Below are 14,362 nucleotides of genomic sequence, written 5' to 3'. Positions count from 1 at the left end.
AGGTTCTGTTGTGGATTGAAGCCTGTGAGTAGACAACGTCTCGATATATTCAATATACTGAATGGTTAGATTTTAGTCTCAATATACTGAATTGAAAGACTTAAACATTACTTAAACTTTAAGTAAACCTGTCCACAATCAGCAGACTGCCCCCTATTTAACAATTCTTATTTGTGTGAGCTGAAACTCGTAGACTTTGTCCAGCTACATATAAGGTATCGTTCCATAAATGTGGAATTCAGACCAGGATAGCTGGAGACACCCTTACGCTGCCGGAGGAGCTGCAGGTGAGCAGCAGGCAGGTGTTGAGGGAACTGAGAGCCCAGGAGAAGCTGGTCTTCACGTGGCCACAGGATCTGGATGTCTATAGACAGCTTTTGTGGAAAACCATAATACATCATAAAGATTGTAAATTTAAGTTGTCTACAGTTTAGAGTAGCAATATGAATACACTATCATCAGTCATTATAAACTGTAAAATAATCATATTAATCTGTCCAAGCTACTCGAGCTTTATAAAACATCACAAAAACTTTAAATTCTTGTTTTCTTCTTCCATGGATGTATTACTAGTTGCCATCCACATAAAGACACTGAAAAGACAAAAGGCGCTAATAGGGTATGAACGTTGAGAGAACGTTACAGAGAACATCAGATGGGCTCACCTGATACAGTTGTGAATTAGTCACAACTGCTGTTGAAGGTGTATAAGTTATGGCTGCAGCAGACACCACGAGGAGGTTAGCATCAAACGATCAAATAGAAGTGGACTCCCGGCGCTGTCATAAGGAAGCAGTCAGCTGTGCAGTTTAATTTGTGATTTTTAGTATTACGCGTTTCAGAGATCGCATCTCCTTCTTCAGATAAAACACACATGAAAGAGACATGATCTCTGAAACGTGTAATAATAAAAATCACGAATTAACCAGCACTGCTGATTGCGTCCTTATGACAGCGCGGGAGTCCACTTCTATTTTATTGTTTGACGCTAGTTGCCATCCATGATTGTGATTTCACTGCGATGGCTAGCAGTTACAAGTACACAATTATGACATGTAAGATCATCACTTTGTGCACAATTAAAAGGAACCTATCAGCAGTTTTTTGCACTATAAACTAGTAACAGTGCCCTAATGACGCCATGATACTGATTAAAGCATACCTTTAGATAAGAAATCCAAGGCTGGCTTGCCGAGTAATCAGTGTTCAAAGGTTCCAAAATTATGTCATTGCGGAAGGGCTTGAGCATCGGGGTGGGACTTTGTGGGTCAAAATCTCCTGTAATAATAATAATAATAATAATCTTTATTTCTATAGCGCCAACATATTCCGCAGCGCTTTACAATTCAGGAGGAACATATACATATCATATACATAAACATATACAAACAAGTAACAATTATAGAGGATACAATATTTAAAAGGAAAAATGGCAACCCTGCTCGTGAGAGCTTACAATCTACAATGAGATGGGGGGAGGGGCAAGGTACAAGTGTTTATTTAAAATGACAATCCAGCCAGCTCATGGGGGATAGATGATGGCTTCCTGGACCAGTTGGCCAAAGCCTTGAGATGCATTTGGGTGCCATGGAGTTTGACGTGGGGTTATGTTCTGAGAAGTTGTAGAGGGATTAGGTGAAATTAGTTTGGCTAGGGAGTGTGATAGGCCACCCTAAAAAGATGCGTTTTTAGGGAGCGTCTGAAGCTGAGTAAGTTGTGATTTGTCCTAACTTCTTGGGGTAGAGCGTTCCAGAGGTTTGGTGCAGCTCGGAAGAAGTCTTGGATTCGGGAGTGGGAGGTTCGAATTAGTGTGGATGTTAGTCGAAAGTCATTTGCAGAGCGTAGAGAACGGGTGGGATGATAGACAGAGAGGAGGGTGGAAATGTAGGGGGGTGCCGCACTGTGGAGAGATTTGTGGGTGAGAACAAGCAGTTTGAATTGGATCCTGTGATATATGGGCAGCCAGTGCAATGACTGGCACAGAGCAGAGGCATCCGAGTAGCGGTTAGCCAGATAGGTGACCCTGGCTGCTGCATTAAGGATGGACTGTAGAGGGGAGAGTCTAGTTAGGGGGAGACCAATTAATAGAGAGTTACAGTAGTCAAGGCGAGAGTGGATCAGGGCCACGGTGAGGGTTTTTGTCGTTTCCATTGTGAGAAAGGGGCGGATTCTAGCGATGTTCTTGAGGTGCAAGCGGCAGGTGCGGGCAAGAGATTGTATGTGGGAGGTGAAGGAGAGATCAGTGTCAAGTATAACCCCCAGGCAGCGGGCTTGCGGCCTAGGACTTATCGTTGTGCCACACACAGAGAGGGAGATGTCAGGTTTAGGAAGGTTGGGAGATGGAGGGAAAAGCAGAAGTTCAGTTTTGGAAAGGTTAAGTTTCAGATAGAGAGCAGACATGATGTTGCAAACTGCAGTCAGGCAGTCACTTGTGTTCTGTAGTACAGCGGGGGTGAGCTCAGGGAATGAGGTGTATAGCTGTGTGTCATCAGCATAAAGATGGTACTGAAAGCCAAATCTGCTGATGGTCTGTCCAATTGGGGCAGTGTAGAGGGAGAACAGAAGAGGGCCAAGGACTGAACCTTGACGGACCCCAACAGTGAGAGGGAGAGGAGAAGATGTGGAGCCAGCAAATGATACACTGAACGAGCGGCCAGAAAGATAGGAAGAGAACCAGGAAAGCACAGTGTCCTTTAGGCCAATAGAATGGAGCATAGAGAGAAGGAGATGGTGGTCAACAGTGTCGAAGGCTGCAGAAAGGTCAAGAAGAATAAGCAGCGAGTGGTCACTGTTACGTTTTGCTGTCAATAGGTCATTGGTCACTTTGACAAGGGCAGTTTCTGTTGAGTGTAAAGGGCGGAAGCCAGACTGTAAAGGATCTAGAAGAGAGTGAGAGGAGAGGTAGCGGGTGAGACGAGAGTAGACCAGGCGCTACAAGAGTTTAGAGATGAAGGAGAGATTGGAGACTGGTCTGTAGTTGCTTGTGCAGGACGGATCAAGGGAAGGTTTTTTTAATAATGGAGTAATAATAGAGTGTTTGAGGGAGGAAGGGAAGATACCAGAAGAGAGAGAGAGATTGAAGATTTTAGTTAGGTGAGTGGTGAGAACCGGAGAGAGTGTCTGGAGTAGGCGTGAGGGGAAGGGATCAGTAGAGCAAGTGGTAGGACGAGAAGAAGCGAGGAGCCTGGAGACTTCCTCCTCTGTGACTGGGTCAAATGTGGAAAGTGAGCTGGATGGGATGTGGCGAGGGATGGGATTCACAACGCTTGGTGACTGGGAGCTGATCTCTTGGCGGATGTTTTCTATTTTCTCTGTGAAATACGAGGCCAGGTCATCAGCATGAAGGTCTGTGATAGGGGTCTGTGCTTTGGGACTGAGGAGGGAGTGTAAGGTGTCAAAGAGCTTTTTTGGATTGTTGGCTAGTGAGGAGATAAGGGTGGTGAAGTAGGTCTGTTTGGCGAGGTGAAGGGAAGAGTTGTAGGTCCTTAACATGAACTTGTAGAGGATGAAGTTTTCTGGTGTGCGGGATTTCCTCCATAGGCGCTCGGCACTCCTAGAGCATCGCTGGAGAAATCGAGTTTGTGATGTGAGCCAAGGTTGTTTTACTCGGTGTTTGGAGGTTCTGAGGGTGAGTGGTGCTACTTGGTCCAGGGTGCTTCTGAGTGTGTCATTGTAGTGCTTTACAGCCAGATTAGGGCATGAAAGTGAGGAGATAGGGGATAGTGATAAGTGTAGAGAGTCTGTAAGTGTTTGAGAGTCAATGGCCTGTAGGTTTCTGAATGTGTGATAGGTGGGAGTGTGCTGGGGCGGACGAGGGTTTGTGAGCTTGAAGGAGAGGATGTTGTGGTCAGAGAGGGGAAGAGGTGAGTTGTCAAAGTGAGAGATTGAGCAGAGGCGGAAAAAGACCAGGTCAAGGGTGTTACCATCTTCATGTGTCTCTGAGGATGAGAGTTGTGAGAGGCCAAGGGAGGTGGTGAGAGATAGAAGCTGGGATGCAGAATGGGAGGAGGGGCTGTTCATGGGGATGTTAAAGTCTCCTAGGATCAGGGTTGGCAATTCAGAGGACATGAAGTGTGGCAGCCAGGCTGAAAAGTGGTCAAGGAACTGGGTGGGTGAGCCTGGGGGACGGTATATGACAGCTACTCTGAGGGGAAGGGGATGGAAGAGCCTAATGGTGTGAACCTCAAAGGATGGGAATGAGAGTAATGGAGCTGGGGGGATGATCTGGAAAGTGCACTGTGGGTCAGTAGTAAGCCTACTCCACCACCATGTCTGTTTCCAGGTCTTGGTGAATGGGTAAAGTGTAAACCACCATGAGAGATGGCAGCAGGGGAAGTAGTATCAGAATCCTGAATCCAGGTTTCAGTTAGGCCTAGCAGGTTAAGAGAGTAATTGAGAAAGAGGTTGTGGATGTAAGGAAGCTTGTTACATACAGACCGTGGATTCCATAGAGCACAATTAAAAGAGGGAAGTGAGGGTGTACAGGGAATGTTAATAATATTATCAGGGTTTCTATGGGAGGTGGGGGAGGGGGTAAAGTTAGCATGGGGTGGACCGGGATTAGGAGAGATATCACCTGATAGAAGTAGGAGTAGAAGGAGAAGGGTCAGATGGTTTTTGGACGTGTTTTTGTGTGATACCCTGGAGCATGAAGGATTGAGGTTAATCAGATAGGTGAAAAGGGCCTGGGAACTGTACATAGGAGAGGAGAGGAGAGAGGGACTAATGTGGATGAGTGGTGATGGAGGGGGGACAGGGCGGTGAAAGTGGACAGTAAAGGCACATAGGATGATAGTGTTACGGGGGGACCGGCAGATTAGGACCAGGGGGTATATATCCTAATCGCCAGTCGGGGCCCACCGTGCTCCAGATGACAAAGGAGCTGCTGGCACCTGAGGGTTAGGCGGAGACTATAGAGCTGGATGGCTCTGAGATAACCCAGGAACTCTGGGAACCAGTCACGTGTGTTGGGACACGTCAGACCGGACGACAACCCGATTAGCGTTTTGGTGCACCTAGCGCTACACCAACCACGTGTGCAGGAAACACGTCAGGCCAGGTGGTAACCAGGTAGCGTTGACCGGAAGACCGCCACGAAAGCGCCCTGTCGGCCACGTGTGTAGGACACGTCAGGCCGAGCGGTCCTCCGATTAGCGTTTCTGGCCCCCTCTCGACTGGCCACGTGTGTGTAGGACACGTCAGGCCAGATGGGTACACCAGTAGCATTGACCGGGAAGCCGAGGAGGATAAGGAACACCCTGTTAACTCCACAGGGGTCCTGGGGTACGCTGTCCGTGCGCGTAGGGGGCACAACCGGACAGGTGGCGCAGCAGGTGCGTTGTCCGTGTGCGTAGGGGGCACAATCGGACAGGTGGCGCAGCAGGTGCGTTGTCCGTGTGCGTAGGAGGCACAATCGGACAGGTGGCGCAACAGGTGCGTTGTCCGTGTGCGTAGGGGGCACAATCGGACAGGAAGCACAGCAGCCGCAGCCCAGTTAACGCCACTGGGCTGCTATAGCAAGACTGGAACGGCAGGAGGGAAGCACGGCGCCTGACCCTGATGTGCCGAGCCACGAATCTTGGCGTGACAGGCACCGTTCGCCTAGCCCTACCTACCGCTTCCCAACATAGGCTTATGCCGCAATGAGGCTCTAACATGGAGGTGTGCTCTGACTGAGCAAAAGTGAAGACTGCGCACCTCCATGTTGTCTCCAGCCCCTTTTATAACCTGGGTCCGCCCCAAACCCAGGGTGGAACCACCAAGGTCCAATAGCAGAGTGCCATGTCATCAGTGACGTCACATGCGACCTATCCGGAACCGCCACGTCATTGATGACCTCATGGCAGCCACGCCCCAAACACTTCACCAGTCATCGTCTGACGACCAATACTGAGGTGCCAGATCATAGGGGTGGGCCTCTGCGAGCCAGTCCGGAGTTGCCACGTCATCAGGACACCTGACACCCTCTGCCCTATCAGGGCCTGCCACCTCACGGACATGCTCAGTGAGGTCCTTACCGGACCTAGCCTCTGGTGCACTAAGTGCCTGAGCATGCCCAGTAGCCTGAGCAACAGGCTCAGAAAGCAGACTATCAGTTTGAGCATGCTCAGTAGGCACATCCCAGAACTTAGACACAGCACGAAGTCCAAGTACCTGTGCAAAGAGGCTGTTAGGGTTAATTGTGGGGGCATGCTCAGTAGCCTGAACTGAGGACTTAGTCTCAGACATAACACAATCAGGCTGAGCATGCTCACTAGGCAAAACACCGGGCTTAAACTCTGGCTGGGGTAAATCGGCGCACGCATGCGCACTAGCCGCCTCTCCACACTTAGACGTGGTGGAAGGAACAGCCAACTGGATGACCCGAGGCACGGCCAAGAACGGCAGCCGGCGCCTGGGTGCAACAGGAACCGCAGCAGGCTGCTTGCGGCTATGGCGGCACCGGTTCGTAACAGTACCCCCCCCTCTAGCGGCCCTCCCACTCGAATGGTCTATAGTCGCCACAGATACCACTGGGCGACGGGCGGAAGATGGAGACATGCAGTGGGAGCAACAAGACTCGCTCCACCGCGTAATCACCCCAGACGACCAGTCGATATGTGAGGAATGTTGCTTCAACCAAGGAATACCCAGCAGAACATCATCTGCACCCTTAGGGAGAACCAGAAATGAAATGGTCTCCCTATGCCCAGATGACATGGCAAGGGTAATGGGCACTGTCCGCTGGTGAATTACCTTGGGCAACAAGGACCCATCCAATACACGGACTCTCACTGGCCTTGGCATTTGCACCAGTGGGATGGCATGCCGCCGGGCAAAGGAGGAGGAGATGAAACTATCCCCAGCACCTGTGTCCACACTTGCCCTTGTGGACCATGTTGACCCCTTAAAGGAAATGGACGCGGGAAACGTCACCCTAATGGATGACACAGAGTCCAGTCTACCTTCAGCTATGGTCACCAATCGCGGTCGCTTACCCTGACGCTTTGGGCAACGGTTGGCATAATGACCATACTGCCCACAAGCGAAACAGGAAATGCCCTTGCGACTCGAAGACCTAGCAACACCAACCCTAGCGATGTCCATAGGGACAGAGATGTCCTCTAAGGGAGGTGACGTAGGAGAGACCACTACAGTGGCTTAACGACCCTCTGACCTGCGCTCCAGCTGACGTTCGGAGGTCCGCAGGTCAATGCGGGTAGCCAGAGTCATGAGGCCCTCAAGGGTAGTTGGTACCTCACGCGACGCTAATGCGTCCTTCACGTGGGAGGCTAATCCCCTCCAGAACAGTGGAATGAGAGTCCTCTCTGACCACCCCAGTTCTGCAGCAAGTGTCCTGAAACTCACAGCATATTGACTTGAGGAGGTACGCCCCTGCTCCAAAGTCAGTAGCTGTAGGGCCGAGTCGTGAGTGACCTGAGGCCCCAGGAACACTTGTCGCAAGGACTCCAAAAACTCCTTAGAGTCCTGTACTACGGGGTCATTCCTCTCCCACAATGGTGTAGCCCACTCCAGTGCTCTATCAGAGAGCAAGGAGATGATAAACCCCACCTTCGACCTCTCTGTAGGAAACCGTGCAGCCAACAGCTCTAGATGGACTGAGCACTGGTTCACGAATCCCCTACATGCCTTGCTGTTCCCCGTAAACTTGTTGGGCAGCGAGAGGTGAGGGAGGGTTGGAGGAGGCTTGGTGACTGACACCATTGCAGCCGCTTGAGCCACCACATCATCCATATCAGCAGCAAGAGCAGACTTCTCCAGAGACCTCACTCTGGCATCAAGCTGCAGCATGAACTGACGTAGCTGCTCCATCTCCGCCATGCCAGCCAGACCCTGGCGCAGTCTTACTGTTACGGGGGGACCGGCAGATTAGGACCAGGGGGTATATATCCTAATCGCCAGTCGGGGCCCACCGTGCTCCAGATGACAAAGGAGCTGCTGGAACCTGAGGGTTAGGCGGAGACTATAGAGCTGGATGGCTCTGAGATAACCCAGGAACTCTGGGAACCAGTCACGTGTGTTGGGACACGTCAGACCGGACGACAACCCGATTAGCGTTTTGGTGCACCTAGCGCTACACCAACCACGTGTGCAGGAAACACGTCAGGCCGGGTGGTAACCAGGTAGCGTTGACCGGAAGACCGCCACGAAAGCGCCCTGTCGGCCACGTGTGTAGGACACGTCAGGCCGAGCGGTCCTCCGATTAGCGTTTCTGGCCCCCTCTCGACTGGCCACGTGTGTGTAGGACACGTCAGGCCAGATGGGTACACCAGTAGCGTTGACCGGGAAGCCGAGGAGGATAAGGAACACCCTGTTAACTCCACAGGGGTCCTGGGGTACGCTGTCCGTGCGCGTAGGGGGCACAACCGGACAGGTGGCGCAGCAGGTGCGTTGTCCGTGTGCGTAGGGGGCACAATCGGACAGGTGGCGCAGCAGGTGCGTTGTCCGTGTGCGTAGGAGGCACAATCGGACAGGTGGCGCAACAGGTGCGTTGTCCGTGTGCGTAGGGGGCACAATCGGACAGGAAGCACAGCAGCCGCAGCCCAGTTAACGCCACTGGGCTGCTATAGCAAGACTGGAACGGCAGGAGGGAAGCACGGCGCCTGACCCTGATGTGCCGAGCCACGAATCTTGGCGTGACAGGCACCGTTCGCCTAGCCCTACCTACCGCTTCCCAACATAGGCTTATGCCGCAATGAGGCTCTAACATGGAGGTGTGCTCTGACTGAGCAAAAGTGAAGACTGCGCACCTCCATGTTGTCTCCAGCCCCTTTTATAACCTGGGTCCGCCCCAAACCCAGGGTGGAACCACCAAGGTCCAATAGCAGAGTGCCATGTCATCAGTGACGTCACATGCGACCTATCCGGAACCGCCACGTCATTGATGACCTCATGGCAGCCACGCCCCAAACACTTCACCAGTCATCGTCTGACGACCAATACTGAGGTGCCAGATCATAGGGGTGGGCCTCTGCGAGCCAGTCCGGAGTTGCCACGTCATCAGGACACCTGACACCCTCTGCCCTATCAGGGCCTGCCACCTCACGGACATGCTCAGTGAGGTCCTTACCGGACCTAGCCTCTGGTGCACTAAGTGCCTGAGCATGCCCAGTAGCCTGAGCAACAGGCTCAGAAAGCAGACTATCAGTTTGAGCATGCTCAGTAGGCACATCCCAGAACTTAGACACAGCACGAAGTCCAAGTACCTGTGCAAAGAGGCTGTTAGGGTTAATTGTGGGGGCATGCTCAGTAGCCTGAACTGAGGACTTAGTCTCAGACATAACACAATCAGGCTGAGCATGCTCACTAGGCAAAACACCGGGCTTAAACTCTGGCTGGGGTAAATCGGCGCACGCATGCGCACTAGCCGCCTCTCCACACTTAGACGTGGTGGAAGGAACAGCCAACTGGATGACCCGAGGCACGGCCAAGAACGGCAGCCGGTGCCTGGGTGCAACAGGAACCACAGCAGGCTGCTTGCGGCTATGGCGGCACCGGTTCGTAACAGATAGAGAGAGAAATAATAGTCATGGTGGAAACAGAGTGTCAAGGATTAGTTTACCTGCCTCCTGCCCTGACTAACTGCCATTGAAGTAACTGCCCAGCACTTGGCAACGTTGGCACTTAGCAAAAGATTGCATGCATGCAGGCACCCCGCACGCGTGCACCCCTTAGAACAGCCCCAGATATATAGGGCAGACTAGAGGGGTAGGTGAGGGGGATTATGGGAGCTCAGCTTGTTAAGGAAAATTAACAAATGCTGATCACACCAGGGAATGATTAAGGAATCAAAGGAAACAGAACATTTCACACCCACCCGGACTCTAGTCTACACAGATTCACACCTTCCACCATCAGATAAGATGTACAAAGAGGAAGATACAGTCATACATCAGTGAGTATTAAACATAATGTAAAAATGACATAGCATAAGTCACAGCAAGCAGAGATATATACCAGGAGAGTGAATTCAGCAGCAGAGGGGAGCAGACATTACACTTCAGCAAGCAGAGATATATACCAGGAGAGTGAATTCAGCAGCAGAGGGGAGCAGACATTACACTTCAGCAAGCAGATATATATACCAGGAGAGTGAATTCAGCAGCAGAGGGGAGCAGACATTACACTTCAGCAAGCAGATATATATACCAGGAGAGTGAATTCAGCAGCAGAGGGGAGCAGACATTACACTTCAGCAAGCAGAGATATATACCAGGAGAGTGAATTCAGCAGCAGAGGGGAGCAGACATTACAATTCAGCAAGCAGAGATATATACCAGGAGAGTGAATTCAGCAGCAGAGGGGAGCAGACATTACACTTCAGCAAGCAGAGATATATACCTGTGTGAAGAGAGAGAAGATGCATGTTAGTCCAATGCCATTGAAGTAACTGCCCAGCACTTGGCAACGTTGGCACTTAGCAAAAGATGGCACGCATGCAGGCACCCCGCATTCCTCCCCTCTGCCTTGATTCGCCTTTGGTTATTTAAATTTCATGCAGCCTTCATTATAGCAGTGTGCAGAGCTTTGGTGATAATAAATAAATAAATTTAAAAAAATTATGTAGGGTTCCCTATATATTGATACCCAGTGCAGCTAAAGCCGACGGCTATAGGCTGCAGCCCCTAGCTGTGCACGTTATCTTGGTTATGTATCAAAATTAAAGGGATCACATGTGGTTTTATTTATTTGTTTAACCCTTGGATGGGATTAATGTGCCTGACAGGCGCTTCTCTTTTACTTTAATTTCTCCCTCCTCACCAGATTTTCAAGAAATCCCCTCTCTCCAGGTAGTCTCCTGGCTCTAGCTGCTGTGTGAAACCTGATACCACAGCTGGTCTGCAGAGCTTCAGGAGGGCAGATATACCTGTGCTGGCTTCTCAGGCTCATTGTTCCCGAACACATCACACTTTATAAGGTTGCTCTTGCTCTTTGCTCTGCAAATGTGTTTTTTTCCTGGGGAAACTTCAGGATCTGATTCTGAATAATTATGTGTGTAATATTATTTTAGCTGCCTTGAAATTATGTTTTTTTGCCAAATTTTTCTCGTTTTAATAACCATTATGTGTTATAACTGGGGGCTATGTGGTGTGAGTTTTGAAATGTGTGTATTTCAGAGTTATTACTTTTATGTTGAGTAAATGGGTTTGTTTTGCACCTGATAATGTGTAGTCTCTTTTATTGCATCCCTATGAAGGTCTCTGATCACTTTTAGATCACTGAAATTGCAAAAATTAGATATTATAGGTATTTTTCTAGCCTGCGCCCGACAGGCACATTATTCCCAAACTCGATATTAAAGATATTGTTCCCACCAAAGGGTTAAATAAATAATTATAAATAATGACCTGCAGTCCCCTTCAATTTTGATACATAGCCAAGATAAAGCTGACAGCTGGGCTGGTATTCTCAGGCTGGAGAGACCCATGGTTATTGGGCCCCCCAGCCTAAAAATTGCAGCCCGCAGCTGCCCATAATTTTTGCATCCATTAAATGCGTCAAAACTGGCGCTTTACCCATCATACCGATGCCCTGGTGTGATGGCAATCAAGGTATTATAAGGGGTTTAATGACAGCTGTGATTTGCCAACAAATGAGAGCTGCTATCAAGCCCCAGATTAGTGATAGGAGGCGTCTATGAGACTCCCTCCATTACTAATCCTGTAAGTAAAAAGAAATTTTAACACAAGCACCCAAAAAAATCCTTTCTTTAAAATAAAATGCAAAAAAACCACCCTTTTTCTCCAGTTTATTAACCTACCAAACACCCAGGTCTCACGTAATCCCCATGAAGTTTATCTGCGGCCACAGCTGAAGGTTCCCACCGTACCCCATCTGTGACCGCAGGTAAACTGACCTCAGGTGAACTGATAGAACTCAGTGACCTCCCCTCACGTGAACTGAGTTCACAGACATGCATCTCCTGGCAGAAAAACGCATTTTTTTTCCCAAGAGATGCAGATTTGGTGCTGGAATTTATACACCAAATTCTTGCACCAAATCTGCATCTTCTGGCAAAAGAACACATAAAAATGTGCTGCATTTTTGATACGATATTGATGCGGGGGATTTTTGCCAGGAGATGCAGTTTCGATGCAGGAATTTGAGTTCCCTCCTCCCACTAGCTCAACCTGTGTAAATAATAAATGCAATGTAAAGTCATCACTTCCTCATCCCTCTCTGTATGTTACATTTGGGGCCTGTTTGTTACACTTACACGTACACTGTTAAATCCTGAAGGTCCAGTGGGCTCAGCGGTGGGATTCAAATTTTTAACAACAGGTTCTCTGTAAGCCCCGCCCAGTTGAAAAACACACACATTCAGTAACCACACCCATCTTGTTAGCCACATCCATTTACACGCACTTTCCTCAACCAAAAAATACAAGTAATTTAAAGTAAAATCTCTTTCCCCTCCTATACCTTCACTCTCCTGTCCAGCACCAGTTGTTCCAGTCACTGTCAGTTTTATTGTATTAAACGTTTTTTTTTACAATTTTTAAAAATTATTACTAAAGGAGCCCTGCTAAAATTGGAACGGACGACCTTCCCCATACAGATCTCATCCCATGTGGTCTCTTTCCCCTGCAGATCCCATCCCATAATGGCCCCTTTCCCCTGCAGATCCCATCCCATTATGGCCCCTTCCCCCCTACAGATCCCATCCCATTATGGCCCCTTCCCCCCTACAGATCCCATCCCATCATGGCTTCTTTTCCCAGCAGATCTTATCCCATGTGCTCCTCTCCCCATATAGCTCCCATCTTATGTGGCCTCCTCTCCCCATATAGCTCCCATCTTATGTGGCCTCCTCTCCCCAAATAGCTCCCATCTATGTGGCCTCCTCTCCCCTTATAGCTCCCATCTATGTGGCCTCCTCTCCCCATATAGCTCCCATCTATGTGGCCTCCTCTCCCCATATAGCTCCCATCTATGTGGCCTCCTGTCCCCATATAGCTCCCATCTATGTGGCCTCCTCTCCCCATATAGCTCCCATCTATGTGGCCTCCTCTTCCCATATAGCTCCCATCTATGTGGCCTCCTCTCCCCATATAGCTCCCATCTATGTGGCCTCCTCTCCCCATATAGCTCCCATCTATGTGGCCTCTTCTCCCCATATAGCTCCCATCTATGCGGCTTCCTCTCCCCATATAGTTTCCATCTATGTGGCCTCCTGTCCCCATATAGCTCCCATCTATGCAGCCTCCTCTCCCTATATAGCTCCCATCTATGCGGCCTCCTCTCCCCATATAGCTCCCATCTATGCGACCTTCTGTCCCCATATAGCTTCCATCTATGCAGCCTCCTCTCCCCATATAGCTCCCATATATGCAGCCTCCTCTCCCCATATAGCTGCCATCTATGCATTCTCCTCTCCCCATATAGTTCCCATCTATGCAGCCTCTTCTCCCCATATAGTTCCCATCTATGCAGCCTCCTCTCCCCATATAGCTGCCATCTTATGCCTCCCCTTTCCCATATAGCTCCCATCTTTATGCGGCTCCTCTCCCCATAAAGCTGCCATCTTTATGCGGCTCCTCTCCCCATATAGCTGCCATCTTATGCTTCCCCTCTCCTTGCATCTTCGGCTCACTGAGTGCTTACCTGCTCCAAGCACCGGTGGCCTCTCCTCTGTCTTCCGTCCTCCGTGGCTCGTCTCTGCACACTGACGCTGACGCTAACAGACGGCAGTAGGAGGAGATACCTCCTCACACTGCCGTGGCTCTCTGCAGCGATAGTGCGTTGCTGCACGCTGGGTCAGGGAGCAGACAGGCTCCACTGTACCCAGAAGTGCGGCGCGGAGGTATGGGGATTCATTTGTGCTAGTGTCTTAAAGACACTAACACAAGTGAATACAGGGAACCAGATCGCCGGAGCTGTTACTTGCCGGTTCGGGGAACCGACTGCTATTTTAACAACCGGTTCGCCCGAACCGGACAGAACTTGCTGAATCCCACCCCTGAGTGGGCTCCTTCTATGAACTCTAAGCCTTAGTTCCTTCCATAGCATTTCTATTAGCGTCAGGTCAGGTGATTGACTGGACCATTCCAGCAGCTTTGTTTTCTTTCTCTGAAACTAATTGAGAGTTTCCTTGGCTGTTTGTGTGGAATCATTGTCTTGCTGAAGTGTCCACCCTTGCTTCATCTTCATCATTTGGTAGATGGCAGTAGATTTTTATTAAGAATGTCTTGGTACATTTGCCAAATATATCATCCTTCTATCACATGACGTTTTCCAGTGCAGTATGTGAAAAAACAGCCCCATATCATGATTTTCCCACCTCCAAACATCACTGTTTTTGGGAAGAGGTGCAGTGTCTTTTGGATTCCAAACATGGTGTGTATTATGGCATCCAAAGACT

At 49.8% G+C, this 14,362-nt stretch overlaps 1 protein-coding gene across 2 annotated transcripts in view; it reads left to right on the top strand.

Moving 5' to 3' along the window:
• The window catches only part of LOC142249913 (cytochrome P450 2D17-like), a 173,230-nt gene that overhangs the window by 531 nt on the left and 158,337 nt on the right, over positions 1–14,362 (top strand). The gene's annotated exons all lie outside the window — the stretch shown is intronic.

Source organism: Anomaloglossus baeobatrachus, chromosome 8 (genome assembly GCF_048569485.1).
Source record: "Anomaloglossus baeobatrachus isolate aAnoBae1 chromosome 8, aAnoBae1.hap1, whole genome shotgun sequence".
Classification (NCBI taxonomy): Eukaryota; Metazoa; Chordata; class Amphibia; order Anura; family Aromobatidae; genus Anomaloglossus; species Anomaloglossus baeobatrachus.
This window is presented reverse-complemented; position numbering and strand designations above follow the sequence as displayed.